The sequence below is a fragment of the Epinephelus moara genome, chromosome 17 (genome assembly GCF_006386435.1).
Source record: "Epinephelus moara isolate mb chromosome 17, YSFRI_EMoa_1.0, whole genome shotgun sequence".
NCBI lineage: Eukaryota > Metazoa > Chordata > Actinopteri > Perciformes > Serranidae > Epinephelus > Epinephelus moara.
In genome coordinates, this window is record NC_065522.1 from 19,774,086 (window position 1) to 19,794,100 (window position 20,015).

The 20,015-nt window shown below is 41.4% G+C and overlaps 1 protein-coding gene across 1 annotated transcript in view; it reads right to left on the reverse strand.

Annotated features, from left to right (window-relative positions):
• Positions 1-11,455, reverse strand: part of LOC126404545 (astrocytic phosphoprotein PEA-15) — a 70,616-nt gene extending 59,161 nt beyond the window's left edge. The window contains exon 1 of the mRNA XM_050067827.1: positions 10,790-11,455. The gene's annotated coding sequence lies outside the window, so the exon portion shown is untranslated. The remainder of the gene's footprint in view (positions 1-10,789) is intronic.
• Positions 11,456-20,015: the final 8,560 nt, after the last annotated feature.

Consider the following 20,015-nt stretch of genomic DNA (forward strand, 5'->3'; position numbering starts at 1 on the left):
ACCCTGTCGATGCGTCGCTGCTCCGGCCCAAAAGAGGAAATCTGAGACCTCTGCAGCGTGATATATTTGCATGAACACAAAGCAGATAAACAGCATCAAAAGTGGAAGCCAGCATTAAAAGAAGTAGCTTTGTGCTGGTGTAGGCGTCACTTGTAGCACAGCAACAGAGCGACCACGCAACCAAGCAGTTGCTGGAGGGATTAAATATGTGTTGGTTTTTTTTTATGTGTCCATGTGGCTGCAGCCTGAGTGAGAAAGGCTTAACCTCTGTGGCACTGGGGGATTTAAAATAAATCATTGCACATATTTCAGATATACAAAAACTGTATCAAGGTAAATCTCTCCTTCAGGTTAAAAGCCTAAAGAACTGCGACTAGCTTTTCATTTCCTCTTTCAAATAACATATGCATGTTTTTATGCTAATTTCCAAGTAAACACAAACATAATTATCTTGCCAAACACACTAACCTGCACATTAAATGGCACATATTCATATCCTGTAGGCTAGTGGGTGGATTTGGATAACAAAACCCACCTAATAAGACCATCTGTGATGTATCTGGAATGTAAGAAATCTGTGACAGAGAATTAAAACTGATTATAACCGGTGATGTAACTGGAAAGGCGGACTTCCTGTGTGTAGAGCATCCAGTGCTCTGGGTGAGCACAACACAATACCCAGTGTTTGTTATAGGCCGTTTTAAAATCAGTGGGGGTGGTAAGCTTAACACTGGGTGCTGGTTTCACTCTTGGCTCAGTCCGACTCCGTCGCTGTTCGCAGTATCACTTCCTGTGACCCCGATGACTGAGACAGAGAGATTAGGCTAAGGTTTCCTCTGCTGTTCACCTGATATACAGTTGTGAGTATTAGAGCTGAGCCTGAATTTGAATTTTCAAAGCCTTTTGTTGTGCTGCTGAATTGTAAAAGTTTTGACTGACAAATGAAGTTTGAACCCACAGCCGCTGTGGCAAGGACAACGTCTTTGTGCATGGGACACCCACCCTAACCACTGAGCCACTGAACGCCCCATTCCCAACTGACGATTTGTTACACTGAAGTTTAGGTTTGAGCCATAGCGGTAACTGCAATTCAGTCAGGAACACTTGAGTCAAAGAAACCTTTATTTTCATTTGCAGTATCATATTTGGCGGTATGTCTCTGTTCTGGGGCCCCTCTGCCTTTCCTTGGGCCTACACAGAAAGCCTCTTCCACACACCTTTGTGGAAAGCCTTAAGCCAGGGAGAGCACACCTGTCCGCCCTTCCACGTGCGAACGAGGACAGCCTGAGGCAAAGAGAGCAAACCTCACTGCCCTTCCACACGCCTACATGGAAAGCCAAAGACCGAGAAAGCATACCTCTCTGCCCTTCCATGCGCAAATGAGGACCCCTGAGAGAGAGAGAGCAAACCTCTCTGCCCTTCCATGCGCCTACATGGAAAGCCTAAGGCAGGGAGAGCAGCAGCAAAGACCCCTTGGGAACAGAACAGAGCAGCATCAATGACAAACACAAATGACATTGATAAGTCAGACACAGCATGAAAAGGAGGAGCTGGGGTGGAGGCTGGTTGCAAAGCAGCTTGCAGAGGAAGCAGCAACAGTAGGCAGGCCAGAGCAGTTTAAATAGGGTGCCCTGAATGAGATTTGCCAATTGGCTGCATAGAAAGGAATCATGTGATCTATCAGCTGACTCCCTTCCATCAATCAGCTGCTCCATCAGCTGATTGGGCTGCTTGAGATCAGCTGATGTAGGTGGGATATGAGCTGAGCTTGACATTGTGTCCTGCCTGAACTAACGCGATGCACAATTAATGCAACATCATACTGTTGACATGCAAAGTGCAGAGGATGGCAAGCAACTGCCATATATTAATTTGGCATTTTTTTTCATTGGAGCAACACCATGCTACAAACACCAACAGCATGGCGATGTGCTGTGTGCTACATCATTTGCCTTTTTTTTTTTTTTTCTGGACGCTGAGAGTTGAAAAATATTAAACTTTGGGTAAGAAGCTGCAACCGGTTGTTACTATCCCTTTACACCCAGCTGTTCAATCACAGTGGAGGAGGGGCGGGACAAATAGCCCGCCACAAAGACCAACCGTCATATCACAACAACAACAATGGAGAAGACATTAATGCTAAGCACATGCAGACCGTTCCTACTGTCTTGTTGCCCTTCAAGCTTCAGCCTTGCCTTCATCCACAGCAGGTACTTTGCCTTGTGCCGACAATTTTACTTCGGCGGATATTCTGTATCATAGCAACTAGACGCAACCAAAGCATCTCAGCTGAAAAAACATTGTTCATTTTTCTTATTCAACAATTAAGAAGTAGGCCATTGAATTTGTTTTAAAACGGTGTCATTTTTGTAATTTAAAACAAAACAAGAATATACCTAAAAACAGCCTAAAGACAAAGCTAATTTACAGAGAAGAAAGATCAGAACAAATTAAGTTATTTGTAAAACCAACAAAAAAAATTAAGGTAATGCCACATATCATGCTGCTGAGCCACAGGGGAAATTCCATCACCACGACAGGCCTAGTTTAGATGGCAGCCAGTGAGGGTCAATGCGGACCAAAGCCTTAGACACGATTAGTCAACTACACATCAGGATTTATTTTAACCTTTATAAGTAGTTTGACCGTTTGTTCATTTACAATGTCCTGTCTCAGTAAACACAGGAACAGTCAGATATATTACTGGAGAAAAGAATTAGTGGTCAGGGGATTATTCCATAATGTTATTGCACCCTGCGTCAGTTTAGCTTTACATCTGTCCCGAGCTGCAGGACGACAGTGGAAACATGTACAACACGTGTAGCTGTTTACTTTCTGAAACACTGGGCTTCATGCAAGAAGCGATGTATGAAGAAATTTTCAAATTCTTGTTGGTAATTATGATTTGTTCTTATTTTGTGTGTACCCATTGATTTCTAGGATTCACCGATGTTATCTCATTTTACGAGTGACTGAGAACACCCTTACCAAGATAACAAAAACAACTTGTTTTAACAGTCCACAAGTTGTTTGTCCAACTCGAGAAACTGTAGGTAAATGGTCTGCACTAGTCTTCTGACCATTCAAAGTGCTTTAACACTACATATCACATTCACCCATTCACATAGACATTCACACATTGGTGGCCCGAGGCTGCCATACAAGGTGCCACCTGCTACTCTGTAACCATTCACTCGCACCCAGCAGCTATCGGGAGCATATTGGGGTTCAGTATCTTGCCCAAGGATACTTCAACATATGGGCTGAAGGAACTGGGGATCGAACTGCTAATCTTCGGAAGAAACCAAACCAATTCCCTCAGGTTTCAGAGGTTTAAATCAGTGGTTCCCAAGTGGTCCGCAAGTGACTCATGAAGGTGTCAAATTTGTAAAAAACAGACTTTATATTTCTAAGTACAGTGAATTTCCGGCACAGAGCTTTTATTTTGAAGTGCTGTTTCCTGTTGTAGAGTAAGTGACTTAAAGACAGCTATTCGACAGAGAGAGGAAACCAGCTCAGTGACATGGACAAACACAAATATCATGCTGAATATTAAACTATGTGGACCTTGAACTAATGACTAGGGAGAAATCTGGACCCTGTGGCTGGACCAGCTGGGAACCACTGGTTTAAATGCTTGTGAAGGGTGTCTGAATGCAAGCTAAGAAAGGGTAAGAGGGTGTTTCCTATGCTAGTAACAAACAATCAGCCATCCAATTTATGATCAAATGGGACTCCTCATTCACCTGGGGAAGAGGAGTTTGGATAGTTAAGGACGTTTGGTGCATCTGGAGTTTACTTCTCGTATTTTTTTCTCTTAAAATATAAGATAAGTTTAATTTTTCCTGTTGAGTTAGAAAGCTGCATCTGCTCCAACAGTTTAATCCATTAATGAAGACCTTGAACAGACCTGAGGAAAGTGGGCAGCAAGCGAGCCGTCGTACACAGATTACAGGCGGTGATGTAACACAGCGTAATGACACTGACCCTCTGTAACTCATAGCTTCCTGAGAACCCTGCACACACATGGTGAAAGTAAACAAACGTGCAGCAGGGGGTGGAGATGGGAAACAAAAGGCAGGGGTAGTCTGACAGTGACATATCTGTCCCCTCTGTGTACCAGGAGGCCTGTCAGAGGATCCACTGCCGCAGGAAGTGATCCTTTCAGAGTGACGGCGAGGCTGAAAAACACGGGTTGTTTTCATGATATCCGAGTCCCTGCTGTGACACCACACACGTTTGTGCTGGTTTTCAGCATGATGTGATCTTAATTATCCAGTGAGCTGTGTTGACGTGCATTGTTGTAAGATCCCGCTGATACTGGGCTTTATTAAATATCGAATGTCAGCCCGTCAGTGCGGATGCTGGGGAGGCTAGCCTGGGTGTCATGATGATATAAAGGCTTTTTCAGAGACTTACAACAATGCAGTCCTGTAGAGAATCCTCAATCCTAACAGTTACAAATAAAGATTAAAAAAAAACAAAAAAACAGAATAACTGGTTGTCCGCCTCCGCTCACCAGTCAAGTTTCTCTGACAATTTACATCCATGTCCGTGAAAACATGCATGCTTCACACACGTCCCCCTCCCCCAACAGCACAGAAAATCTATACAATCAGCACAGTGTCAAGGTGGTGTTTCCAAGATTAGTGTAACCAATTCAGTATCTGACCAAATGTCTCCCCTTCTGTGCTTGAGATACTGAGTAATTGCCAGAAAAATGTTTTATGCAGAACAATGTGACCTTGACCTTTGAACTTTTGGATAAAGAATGTCATCACTTCATTATTTTATCCTATTCAACATTTGTGTGAAGTTTGGTCATAATTAGCATATGAATTCTTGAGTTATGGCCAAAAACACATCTTGTGAGGTCACAGTGATCATGACCTTTGAAAACCAAAATCCAATCAGTTCATTGTTGAGTTGAAGTGGACATTTGTGCCAAATTTGAAGAAATTCCCTCATAGTGTTCTTGAGATATCACATTCACAAGAATGAGATGGATGCAAGATCACAGTGACCTTGACCCCTGCGCCTTGACTGCCAAATCTAATCAATTCATCCTCAAGTCTAAGTGAATGTTTGTGCAAAATTTGGAGTAATTCACTCAAGGCATTCTTGAGATATTATCTTCATGAAAATGAGACAGACGTGGTCACAGTGACCTTGACCTTTGACCTTCGGCCACAAAATTCTGATCAGTTTATTCTTCAGTCCAAGCAGATGTTTGTGCCAAATTCGAAGAAATTCTCTAAAGGTGTTGTTGAGACATCGTATTCACAAGAATGAGACAAATGCAAGGTCACAGTGACCTTGACCTTTGACCACCAAAATCCAATCAGTTCATTCTTGAGTCCAAGTGGACATTTCTGCCAAATTTGAAGAAATTCCCTCAAAGCGTTCTAAAGATTTCACGTTTACAAGAATGAGATGGATGGAAGGTCACAGTGACCTTGACCTGTGACTCTTGACCACCAAATTTAATCAGTTCATCCTCGAGTCCAAGTGAATGTTTGCACCAAATTTGGAGAAATTCACTCAAGGCATTCTTGAGATATCGTTTTCACGAGAATGAGACAGACAAGGTCACAGTCCGAGTGGACGTTTGCGCCAAATTCGAAGAAATTCTCTAAAGGTGTTATTGAGACATACTATTCATGAGAATGAAACATATGAAAGGTCACACTGACTTTGACCTTTGACCACCAAAATTAGATCATCGTTGAATCCAAGTGGACATTTGTGCCAAATTTGAGGAAATTACCCCAAGGCATTCTTTGGATATCGTATTCACAAGAATGGGACAGACGGACGGACAACCTGAAAACATAATGCTTCCGGCCACGGCTATAGTCAGCATGGAGGCATAAAAGCCTTTAGAGACATAAATAATTATATATAGAGCATGTGGGTGTTCAAATTAAACCTGTTTGGTTTCATGTGTAACTCTGGTGCAACACAAAACATACAAAAGCAAAATCCAAGACTCCCTTCACAGGTTTTAAAAGCCTCAAGTTCCCTCTGAGGAAGGCCACGGCCAAATGCATCAGGGTATTCAAAGTGTTTTTGACACATGCACTATTTTTTTAATAAGCTAAGTAACTATTATAAACCTGTTTCTATGCCTTAAATTTTGTGTATTTCTTTTCTCAGTGTTGGCACTTAACAACTTAAAAAGCTCATGATGTTTGAACCTGAATCATCATCCTTTCATTACAGTTTACGAATAAAACTCTCCACAGTATGAACAGTGGTTACATGAGCCTCAAAACCAGCCACAACGCAGCCCTGAGCAGAGTGACCGCCCTCTATTGACCAATCAACAGACTGCAGTGTTCACAGCTCCACCTTTTAGTACCAGATCTGTGTGCTAGGTACCCCAACAGAGGGGGGACCAAAAATGGGGACGGTACGGAACGGTTTCATTGGTACCATCCACAACTTTACACAGTGGAAACGAGGAAAAAAGAAGCGTACCGAACTGAACTGAACCATACAGCTCGGTGTATTTTCAAACCATACCTGGCCCTATCTGGCACAGTCATCCATGGTGCTGCAGACCTTGCAAGTAGTGCTGGTGTTTTAGTATTCTTGCTTAAGTGTTTTCACATGTAGGTCCTAAAAATGTTTTAGTCCTGCTTCATTCTGGGGAAAAAGTCCAGCCCTATTTTTTGCATGATGAAGTCAGTGAGCCACACACACTGCACGCTGGCGTTTCCCTTCCCTGACTAATCTGTGATGTTTCATACCGAATTAAACCAAAAAGGGAAGAGAGAGAAAACAGATCAGATGTTGGCCAGTCCAGTTTTGTCTCAAAGAAGTTTCCACTTCCTGCGGTTGCAGAAGTGACCATGCTCAACACTAAACTTTCACATTTTGGGTAAACTTGAGTTAATTTATGGGTGTCAGTTTGCAGTAAAGAAATGCTTTTCCTTGAATATTAAAAATAACATACAGGGTTAAAAGTGTGGCTACAATTAGATTCTCTTGCTAACAGGTCGAGAAAGTCCATGTAAAAAAAAGGATGTTTTTCTTCTGTTTTGATTGTTTCAAGTTGCACCAGTTTAACACTGTTCTTCCCGAAACTGTATTTGACTCAGCGCCTGTAAACAGTCAACCACAAACATTCCCCTGGCGGCGGCAGGGGGACAACCGACACCACCGACACACACGGAGAGGAAGTGAACCTGAGAGAGGAAGCACATTTCTGCTGCGCTGCCCAGTTTGTTCTATCTCTGTCCGAGAAGACAGATCGATATGCATCAGAGACGAGAGGAGACTGGCTCCCAAAAAGCTGAGTCAAGGCACACACACACACAGACTTGTGTACTTGTGAGGACCACAGCCCCCAACCACAAGACTCCGTGCTAAACCTACAACTACAACACATACTGTTCTTAAAACCCCCATACTCTTTTGAGGAAATCCCAAAAAATGTCCTCATAAACCTGCAAAACGACAACTTTAACTCCCAGGTTACAGGGACGTTTTACTGTTACTAACACTTAAAGGCACTAAACTTGACGAGACTTTACTGTGACGATAAATAAACTTGCCTCTATTGTGCTGAACTGGGATTGTTTAACAGCTTGTAAAAAACACACACTGAGGAGGGATGCTATGAATGGAATGCAGCCTCACAGGAAACGGACTGACAGCTGTCATGCTGCACAAGTGTCACGCACTATGAAGAATTTGTGTGCAGAATGTGGATGTGTGTACTGTATGTGTGTGTCACATGGGGTCAGGATGCAGGAGACGGACACTGAAACAATTAGCCTGGTCATTCAGAATATTAGATGACACAAACTTGGGCTTTGTGGTACTGTGATGGTCAGTTAACACGATTTTCTAACATCTTTAGAACCAAGTAAGTAATATCAGTAACAGTTAATTTTGCTTTCAATAGCCTGACAAACATTAGCTGGTAACTAAGCCGTTAATTTTTGGGAAAGAACACAAAATGACATGAAAAACAAGAGGCCTTTTTCTTTTAGTCCGGCACTCCATTGGCTCAGTGAGCTTTAGCTCCGCATTTCAAAGCGCCTTCCATTCAGAGGTGGTGAAATTTTAATGTCTGTGATGTAAGCTAACTGTCTTGTCTTTTATTTTCTGTTGGTTTTGCTAAAAGCCCCCTTAACATGGTACCCTAACATAGGGTTTCCACTGGTTAGCTAATGTTAGCCTTGGCCGCCCTGCACTGCACAGCATCCGAGTCAGGTAGAAGCTAGCTAGCGACACCGCTCATTCGCTGGTCACTGGGCGGTGTAAACATGGTGGCCACCCTCTGGTCTTGGCTTCATTTTGAGCTGCAAAACCCCTTTTAGCATTCATAACTATGTTAGCACCCATGCTAACACAGCTAACAGTGATAAATGCTAAAGGTGGTTTACAGCTCAAAACTGAGACAATTACACGCCAGGCTGACCCGAGGGTGGGTACGATGTTTCCACAGCAACGCCCTTGGGTACAGACAACATTACTAGCATTAACATTAACTGTTGAATGAGTGGCCCTGCTAGGTAGTGATGGCCAAATGAAGCCTCATGAACCACTTTATTTATTTTCTGACTCCACCAGATGGCGCTCTTGGTTTAAAGATAAAGGGTGAAGGACTGGAAATGAAGTGTGCTTTCAAACCTTTGTTGAACAGACAGTGCCATCTGGTGGCTTCAGAAAATAAAGACAGTGGTTCATGAGGCCTCATTTGGCCATCACTAGCAGTGCTAGGTAGCTTCCATGGGGCCTGGGTGATTTACATTGCAATAAACTGAAGAGTAGCAAAATTTACCTTAGGACCAATAGTGTGCTCAAAGGATGACATTTGTTTTGTAGGCTGACGTGAAGTTAGCGTCACCTTGGTTCCCTTTTCAAAAATCCTATCGAATTTTTCCATTGGATTGCGGATTATTGCAGAAAATAAGCTCCGCAAACAAACGTTTATGATACTTGTATGTTTTATTCAGCAAGATAGTCTCCACAAATGAACACCACTTTCATGATTTTGGAAGCCTAAATGCAATCGTCAGGAGTAAAAAGCTAACGCTAGGCTATAAACGAACTACACCACGGTCACATGACAACGTCGCCACCAAAGAGGGTTGTGAAGCCATGTTCAACATGATGACGTTGCCACCAAAGAGGGTTGTGAAGCCATGTTCAACATGATGACGTCTCGGGCTGGGCGATATAACGACTATAAAACGTGAAAGTCTAAGCTTGTGTTAACCATGGACCTTATTTCAGGCACCTAACCAAAACAACCCATTGACTTCAATACGAGGGAACCAGGGGTGAAGAATGCTAACTCATTTCCAGGTTTGAGGAAATGACTTAGCATTTCCCACATGAGAAAGTAAACATCGTGATAGGACAACACTACGGACAAGTTCCACGTAGCAAAAATACACTATAACATGTCAAAATGATCAAAATCCCAGTGGCTTTCACTGCTTTAAATTTAACGCTGCCATTCTATTTATTGCACAAATATGAGTTTCAAAGAACTGATGCAATTTTAAGCAAAACAAAAGCTATTTGGTCTTGTTTTACCTTTAACAGCATGCCTGAAATTCACACAACACGCCTCTTTTGCCCCTCGTGTTCCTTTTACCCATTATATCAATGCCTTTAAAACTGTAGGCCACTATCAGGAGATCAAAAAATACACAGTACAGTTAAGTATAAACCAGCTACTGGTGAGGGAGAGGAGTACTAGTCACTCTCACCCCTCCCAGCACACACACACAACACACACACACACACACACACACACACACACACACACACACTTACAGCCTAGTGCTGGCAGGCCAGACACATCCATTCATAAAAGACCCACCCCTTCCCCATCCGCTCACACACACACACACACACTCATAAACACACACTCATAGCCATCCGGGACGGTCACAGGTGGTCGCCTCTTTCCTCTGGCTGAATATTGTGTGGGTTTAGAGGCAGTACGTTCCTGATAATGTGGCTGCGGTGACCTTTACAAATACAGATAAACATCCCAGACCACTCAGGGAACAGGCTCCTGATACGCTCATAATATATAAATAAATCAGCTAACCATAAATCAATAGGAGGACACATGATAATCAAATCCAAATCAAGCTTCAATGGGAGTATTATGGGAATATTTGGCTGCGAGGTAATGAAAAGGACAGTGGATACGTGAACGCCTCCAGCGACACTAAACCCAATCCAATTAGTTTAATCAATGGTGTGTTAAATGCCCTCTTGAGGATGGGAAATTCACCAATGTGCCACTTAACAGTCAAGTTCATGACTGAGTCGTGTCAACAGGGTGCATTTCACATGGCTTGTTAATTCACAGCATTTTTTTTACAGATAGAAAGAAAGCGGATTTTTTTTAATTTAATTTTTAAGCCATTTTTTCCCCTTTTTTTAAAAAAAAAATATCAGGAGTGTTCTTCGAGTGCCAGGATGTCTATTAGAGTTTATCACACTCAAAAAAAAAAAAAAAATGCATATTTTTATATGTCTATGAGGCCCATGAACGCCCCATCTCTCCAACTTTTCCCTCTCCTAGTTGATGCCAAAACTAGTTTTTACATGCCGGCTGTGAAGTAGGCGAGTCTCCCTCTCACACAGCCATCATGTAACGGTATGCGAGGACAGACATGATCCATATCCATGAATGGAGGAGGCTGACTGAGTCCCAGCACATTAATGAGCTACACCCGGGAGGATTTGGTCTTAAAGAAACATCTGAGCCATGAAGACAGAGAGCTGTGTGCAGAAAAAGAGACGTACTCACCCCGAGCGCAGCAGATATGAGTCAGCTACAGATACAGGGAGAGAGATGCGGGAGTCTGCGGGAAGGTAATCTCCTCTGGCTCTCACAGAAAGCAGCTCTGTGGGGTTTTAATTTCGGCCCGGGAGAGGACAGACGTGCTGCAGGAAAGGTAGAAGAAAAAAGTCCACTCCGTCAGTGTCGGTTCACTTTTGCGGTGTGAAGTGGGTCAGTGATGGATTTCAGTGTGTTTCATGAGCGTGGGGAAACGCGGCCGTGAAGGGGACACCGGTGAGATGAGCTGTCAGTCGGTGTTTGGAGAGATTAAAAGAGAAATGTCTTTTAGGATGGTCGTGATTCCGCTTTCGGTCCGTCTGCTCCACTGTCCGCTGCTCAGTCACCGGCTGCTGTACCGTGGAAACGCCTTTTCCTCTCTCTCTCTCTCTCCCGGTCACGGTTAAGCACGCTGTCTGATTCGTTCACAGATCGTCTATTGCACACAACCGCTCACTCTGTCAATAAACCACCCAATGACTGGATGAATGAAGAGGGGGATAAAAATGTGGGGGCAAAAATCAGACTCAAATTCAAATAACTTTATGAGGATGGCAGCAGTCACACGAGAGGTCCGCGTGCATGAATAATTTTCAAATTGAGTTGAAAGGAACCTGAGGAAGGTCAGACACTGTGGAAACACCGACAGCGGCTCCGAGGCCCCATGGGGCTCTTTATCCCCTCTAAAGTGGATCCCTATCTTTTTGTCAAAAAATGAATAAAATTCAAAATTCAAAAAGGAAATCAATAACTATTTTGTTTTATTTTTCATTCACCGTTGTTCTCGGCCAAGGGTCAGCGACTTTTACTTTTGAAAGAGCCATTTTAAAAATCTGTTGATGCTGCAAAACATATCTGAGCAGATTTGTCAAAGAAAAAATAAATAATTAACTTCCTTTTTGACATTTTTCATACATCTTTGTTCTTGGCCTAAAGGAATTTTACATTCTTGAATTGTATAAATATGTTGCCTGCACACCAATTTTTTTTTTATAACACAGAAGTAGGCAACTTGTGGCTCCAGAGCCACATTTGGCTCATTATTCCCTCTACAGTGGCTCCCTACAGGTTGTAAAAAAAAAAAAAAAAAAAATAATAATAATAATAACTGTTACTTTTACCATTTTTATTTTTCATACATCATTGTTCTTGGCCTAAAGTGATTTCACATTCTCCAGTTGTAAAAATATGCAGCCTTTACACCAATATAAAACACAGGGGTTTTTACCGCAGGGGCAAGCAACCTGTGGCTCCCTAAGGGTTTGTCAAACAAAATAGAAATGACTTCTTTAAATCTTTTATTTTTCATACATAATTGTTCTAGGACAGGAGTCAGCAACCCTTACTATTAAAAAAGCCATAATTAATTAAATAATAAATAAATAAATAATGAACTTCTTACCACTTCTTACTTAATAAATAACTGTTATTTTCACCATTTTTATTTTTCATACATCATTGTTCTAGGCTAGGGGAAGGCAACCTGCAGCTGCGGGGCCACATGTGGCTCACCATGGGTTTGTCCAAAAAACGGAAATTACTAATTTTTACCATTTTACCATACTATTTTCATACATAGTTTTAACACAGGGGTCCACATGCATAAGGACATAAATAACTTATTTTAAATCGCTGTTCTAGGCCAGGGGTCAACAACCTTTACTATTAAAAAAGACATTTTTGGCTTAAAAAAAAAGGTTTAAAATCTGTATAAAGCTGCAAAGCATATTTGATATACTGTAATTCTTTAAATTTTTCTTTTTTCATTTTTCATACATCACTGTTCTAGGCCAGGGGTCGTCAACCTTTACTATTAAAAGAGACATTTTTGTTAAAAAATGTATACACCGATTAAAAAAAAGGTTTTAACATAGGGTTAGGCAACCTGTGGCTCCGGGGCCACATGTTGCTCTTTATCCCCTCTACAATGGCTCCTTATGTCTTTGTCAAAAAACAAAAAAATGAAAAGGAAAAAGAACATCTGAGCAGTGGCTCCCTGTGAGTTTGTCAAAAAAATAAATAAATCATGGTATATTACAGAATTTATATTATTGTCAGTCACAATGACCCTTTAAGGAATGCAGACGGAATTCTTATTTTTAATTGAACAAATGTTTTATTACTATTAATTGAAACTAGAAACCATTTTGTTAATGGAAATATGTGTTAAAAGTCTCCCCTTATAAAATAACTAAAACAAAGGGGTGATTCCAGTTAAAAAAATTTTGTTCAATACCGTAGATAAGCAAATGTAAATGGACGCTGGTTGTCAAACATATTGATGGTCAGCAAATGTGACAACAATTGCTGGTAATTTTGCCACATGCAGAGATGGCACAAGTCTTCCTGCCGACACGGTGGAAACATTAGTGTTTACACTTTATTTGGGGTTGAGGATGTTGGAGCTTATCCCAGCATGCATTGGGAGGGCAGTAGGAAAGGGTTAAACTATCAAAAACACCTTTGAAAGAGAGTTCTTTTCTTTCCTCCTGTCATTTGGTCCTCAGAAAAAAGAACAGAGTGAGCGCTCTTCCTGTCCTGCTCCCTCCTGATTCCGCTTTTTTCTCAGACACAGGCACACACTCAGACACACTCACTTGCACACACACATTTTTCAAAGCTGATGTCACCGCGCTATCCGGTCCGCAAATCCCTCCTCCTGTTTCTTTCTCCCCATCACAACACGATCCAAAACACCACCACCACCCCCACCCCGGTCCCCACCCTCCAACCCCAAACTCCATTCTTTTAAAAAGTGACAGTGAGCCAACAGGAGCTGTGCTGCTGGGTGTTGATCCCTCAAATGAAGTGAAATCATGCATCACTTTCTCTTGTCTGTCCTCATTAAAGAAAAGTTGACCTCCAGTACAATTAAAACTGATACAAGTAGGAAAACAGGACTGGGACTTGGTTGGAGAAATGGAGTCTAAAATCCTGCATGACTGCTGCAGATTTCTAAGTAGAAACAAGTGGCGACGTCTGGTGCTGGAAAATGAAGCCATCGCTATAGTGCCAAAAACCGCAGCTCCTCTAATGGCCACTGGAGGCTGGCTCCAGATCTGCATAGACCTCCATGTTAAAATGCCCAACATAACAGCAGACATAAACATGTTTACAGCCTGGTACAAAAACTGTTTTGGTCTCTATTGCTAATTGTAACCTTCGTGACAATTGTGCGGGATGTGAACTTTTAAATAACTCATCCATTTAAATGTTATCAAGGCTGAAACTTATGCACAATTAAGGGCGTGGCCACTTTTAATGACAGGTGGGTGCCATCGGTGGTGATGGCTAAATGAGGCCTCATGAACCACTGTCTTTATTTTCTGAAGCCACCAGATGGCACAGTCTGGTCAACAACAGTTTGAAAGCACACTTCATTGCAAGTCCTTCAGCCTTTATCTTTAAACCAAGAGCGCCATCTGGTGCGGTCATAAAATAAAGAAAGTGGTTCATGAGGCTTCATTTGGCCATTGCTTGTCATCGGTTGACAAGTCCTCAGCGACAATGTTGGTTAGGTACCATAAATATGGTGTAACCCCATATTCGCAGAGTATAGGAATAGCTGTTGCTATTTTTGTGTATTTTCAGTATATTATGATAAAAAAATATACAATGAGAATGACTTCATTAAGAACACAGAAAAAGGTCTATAGCATCCTAATTAAAAACAAAAAGGTAATTATAACTTTTTCAGTCACCAAAAAAGTCTGGTTCAGCATTTGTTTGTACTATAAGACCATCTGAGGAGTCGGATGTACAGTTTTTTCTGGTAAGTGCCTGCTGTTTCAATGGAAGCCTGTTTCTCACTAGCGAAAACTAGCATTAGCAGAATTATTGTGTGCAGGATTTAGTGGCATCGAGCCATGAGGACTGCAGATTGGAACCAGCCGAAACGTCTCTCAAGTGCCAAGCACGAACTCATGGTTAAGATTCCTTCAGTGTTTGTTGTTCAGAAGCTTTTTACAAGGAAACAAATTATCCAGAGAGGCCTCTCTCAAAAACATTCAGACCAAGTGATTTAAACTGGACAAAACACTAAATAAAGCAGTTTCACGTTACAAATCAGTTGCAGACAGGCCGCTAGCAGTATAGCTAGCAGTTAGTATGTGCTCAGCTTTTTTCTCTGAGCACTTTCCAGATGTTCAGGAGGTTTTTACAGTTTTACACCAACACATTTTCACTCTGACCTCGTCACATACTGTATTGACGTTTTGGTCATAGACTTTCCACGTCCAGATACAACGTGAAAGGTACCTTGGTTGTGTTGGTTGCTGACGTTCTGGGACACCATGTCAAGGTCTGCCTGTTACATGCATTGTCTTCTTGCAAGATACACTTCTGTTTTCACAGGAGATTTATAGTTTACATACAGTCTCTTTCAAAATAATATACGTCGGTACAACACCACGAATTGACGTTGTTTTACTTCAACAATGAACACACGTGGTTATGTTTTGCCAACACATGCCCAAGGTTAGATATAGGCAATGAAAGCACATGGTTGGGTTTCGTAAAAAAGAACAGGGTTGGGCTTTACAATCACATGGGACACGAACACTGGTGGGTGAAAGCCAGTGCTTATTGGACGAATCAACCACTCCTCCCACCTACCCAACTTGGACTTTCGCTGCCTTAACTTTCGTTGTTGTCCAGTTGCGTTTCCCCCTGAAGCCTCCAGGCGGCGTTAAACAATAATGCCAATCGGCCGCGTATCAAGATGCGTAAAAAGACAGCTTCTTTCTTCAGTGTCTGACACTGGGAGTCACTGACCAAGCGCCGGTTTACGACGACTTCAGAGTCAGTCCGGGTTCGCTGACATGAAAACACAAATGGCCCCATGGCGGTCTCTGTGGACAAGGACCTGCTCGTTATGTAGATATAAACGGCTCATTCTTAGGTAAAGAGAACGCGATGGCTCTTATTTGCAGGTGATTGTACACTAAAGAAAACATATATTATCTTCCATTTCTGCCAATATATTCCACTTAATCCTTCACATTAGGCCTTAACCATAGCTGTAAATGCACTGAGCTAACTAAGCTAACAGCTATCGTTCGGGTTATCACCACTGTCTTGTCCAAATATGGTCACTTCCGGCTTTGTAAAAGCAAGATGGCGACGGTGAAAATGCCAAACCTGATGCTTCAAAACAGGAGTCTACAAACACCACGGTGGCTACGTCCATTATTTTACACAGGCTGTTTTCTACAGTAGCCCAGAATGGACAAACCAAACACTGGCTCTAGATAGAGCCATTTTCATTTTTGCATTATTGCGTCAGCCACTGTAGAAAAAATACCCTACAACAGTAGTCGATACCCCATTACAAGCTGCACCAATGGTACGAAATGGTATACACTTCCGATTTTCCAAGTGGGAATGGTCGTCTCTCCGTTGTATGCCTACCCTCGTTTGGAAGTGTAGTAAATATGGTGTGGATGGATGAAATGAGATTCAAAACAATACAACACTGATCTGGCTCTATAAAAGCAAGATGGTGACGGTCAAAATGCCAAACTTAAGGCTTCAAAACAGGAGTCCACAAACCAATGGGTGACGTCACGGTGGCTCCGTCCATTATTTTACACAGCGTATTAATAGAAAACATGCAGCCTGAAGTCAAATAATGTTTTAGGGATGACCAAAATGTATTTGCTTTTCTTCATAGAGCAATAAGAGCAGTACTTTCTATACCCTTAATGTCTTAACTTGTGTGTGCAGCACTAGTTACTGTACTAATATGAAGCAAGACTTTCGAGGCTCTTTTCAAGGTAAACCAGTCAAAAAGTCAGTGGTCAACAACCACACAGCTGAGAACTGTCATGTTCTTTTCTTTGCTGGCAATGTCTCCAACTTTCTGGAGATTTGCTTCCTTGAAAAGGCCTCTTGCGTCTACCATCTTATCTACAAAGGTCTTCAAAAATGCTCATATGTGGGTGTGAAGTGAACAGCTGTTTTGGCTTTTGTTAACAGTCTTTAAAGTGTAACTTAAACCTTGAACATTCACAGGTGTTGGAGACCAAAGTGGCCACAACCGCACAGGAAGCCACTGAAAGAAATGTTCCTGCTTGCAGCCACACAGGGCTAATGACTTCTAATGGTTTCACATACCTCAGGTGTGTGTGTGTGTGTGTGTGTGTGTGTGTGTGTGTGTTCTCCCTCCATAACAGGTCAGGTGATCCAAACAGTGGGAATATACTTTTAAAAAAGGTACATTTTAAAGTACATAAGTACTGAGTTTAAGTCTTTTCGATCTCTTGTAATATTTTTCCCTTTCATTTTTTGATCTGTGCATGCTTTGGAAATGAGTCACTCTGAGCACTACATTGTGGTGTGGAAATTTCCTAAAATTTGCGGTGCATCTCATGACCTTCAGTCTTTCAAACTGTGCTTCATTCCTCGTCAGAAAAAAAGAGCTGTGACTCTGTAGTTGGTCAATAACTCATGACGAGGCCGATCTTCAAACCTCAGAGCATGAATTAGACTTTTGTTGTGAGGTCTTTGACCCTGAGGCAAGGAAAAAGTCGCCTTTTAAGCACAAACACAACCACACATGCATGCACACACACACACACACATCCTCTGGCATATACACACTGCCAAACCCATCTGGCTGGTTGGCTGATTATTTGAAATTGCAGATGAACTTCACAACCCTTACCCACATGATACTACAAGAGAGATGGGGTTGGTGTATCTTGAGGGGTGGGAGAAAACTATATGTTATACTTTACACAACTACTACAGTCAGTCCAGTAACCCAGCCAACCTCAAGTAAGATTATATAATGTTGCTTGATGCTTAGAGGTCATGTTCTATTTTGCTTATGGTGCTCTGTTGTGTGCTGGTGTTATGTGCAATACTGTCGTGTGTAGTATGTGTTTTTCTTTATGGTGTATGCTTCATTTCATTTATACTATTATTGTAAGGCAGCAATACTAGTGTAGCTAGTTGTTGCTATATTGTATCGTATTGTATTGTATCGTATCATATCGTCTCATATCGTATCGTATTGTAGCGTATCATATTGTATCATATCGTATTGTATCATATTGTAGCGTATCATATTGTATCATATTGTATCATATCGTATTGTATCGCATCGTATCGTATCATATTGTAGCGTATCATATTGTATCATATCGTATTGTATCATATTGTAACGTATCATATTGTATAATATCGTATTGTATCGCATCATATCGTATTGTAGTGTATCATATTGTATCATATCGTATTGTATCGAATCGCATCGTATTGTATCATATTGTAGCGTATCATATTGTATCATATCGTATTGTATTTCATCGTATCGTATCATATTGTATCATATCATATTGTATCGCATCGTATTGTATCGTATTGTATTGTATTGTAGCATATCATATTGTATCATATCGTATTGTATCGTATCGTATTGTATCGTATTGTAGCGTATCATATTCTATCATATCGTATTGTAACGCATCGTATCGTATTGTAGTGTATCATATTGTATCATATCGTATTGTATTGTATCATATTGTATCATATCGTATTGTATCGCATCGTATCGTATTGTAGTGTATCATATTGTATCATATCGTATTGTATCGTATCGCATCGTATTGAATCGTATCATATCGTATCTTATTGTAGCGTATCATATTGTATCATATCGTATTGTATCGGATCATATCGTATTGTAGCGTATCATATCGGATCGTATCGTATTCCAGCGTATCATATTGTATCATATCGTATTGTATCGTATCGCATCGCATCGCATCGCATCGTATTTTATCATATCGTATCTTATTGTAGCGTATCATATTGTATCATATCGTATTGTATCGTATCGTATTGTAGCGTATCATATTGTATCATACCGTATTGTATCGTATCGACATTTTTTTCCCTAGGAAGGCAAAGACATGACTCTTTCTACTCTCCTTATGATTGGCTAGTAGCCGCACACTCATACCATCATATACCGTATACTAGGGCTCTGGGCGATATGGACTAAAAATTCATATCTGTATTTTCAGGCTGAATGGCGATACACAATATATTACTCGTAATTTCTACTAATTGGGTTACATGTTCAGTTGCAGGCTGATCCACGGCTAAAGTCCCCTGTTATTTTTGCTGCATGTGTTTTTCCACAGCAGGACAGGTGAAAGAAGTTTACCTGTTGGAGGTGAGCTGTTTGCAGAGGTGCAGTAAGAGCCTGTTGTCTGCAGCTCTTCATCAACATCTCACTGTGGCTGTTTCTGCTTTCACTCTTCCTCCCTGCCGTATTATTAAACTTGTCTTAATTGAAGAAAAGCCGCTCACAAAGTAATAACACATTTAATTTCCTTTAGACGCTTCACAATAAAAGTCCCTGGCTATTTTGTTATGTAAAAACTTTTATTGTGAAGCAGCAAAATAAGGAAATGTTGAGAATTCGAGCAGCAACTTCACACAACTTCTAATACGGCTGATAGCGATCGTCTAAAGTAAAAACAGGACGCAGGAGAGAAACTAAACTCCAAACCACAGCAATTCAGTTAGAAGCTACAAAAGTACTGAGAGCTGAACACACAGAGACTTTTTAAAATGCCTTTCTCTCTGGTCTCCTGCAGACAGAGGTGAGTAGAGTCTCAAACGTGGGTCGTCGGGGTTTGGCTGCGGTTGGCAAGACATCACCGCTACCTGCTTTAGGGCGGATGGCCCGGCTTTTGGACCTACTCTGGAGAAGGTCCATCTCCGGCGTGGTTTGGCTTCACTTGGCGCGGCCAAGAGTGACAATGGAAAAAGGGTATTTGTGTCTCCTCTGTCAAAGTAAAAGTCTACAGTTTCTTAGAAAAATAACTTAACCAGAACTTTCCACATTTAAATTCCATCAGAAACTTCTAAGTTTCTAGACGCAGCACTGCCTTTTGTTCCTGATCAGGCTTAAGTTAAATAAACAGTCTTTTTTTTTTTTTTGCATTTACTGTACCTGCAATTTAATGGTGCTTCACGTCTTGGTAATAGGCAATCTGTGAGTGCATTTTCATCCACTTGTTTTTATGCACATTTTTAATTTGTGCATGAAAAAAAGCCAAGTATAAAAACAAAAGTTGAAATATTGCAAAAAAGTTTATAACTGGTGTATCAATCGACACAGAGTTAGCAAATAAACATCAAGAAGTCGAATTCAAGGGCACTCCAACTTCCGCTCAACCAG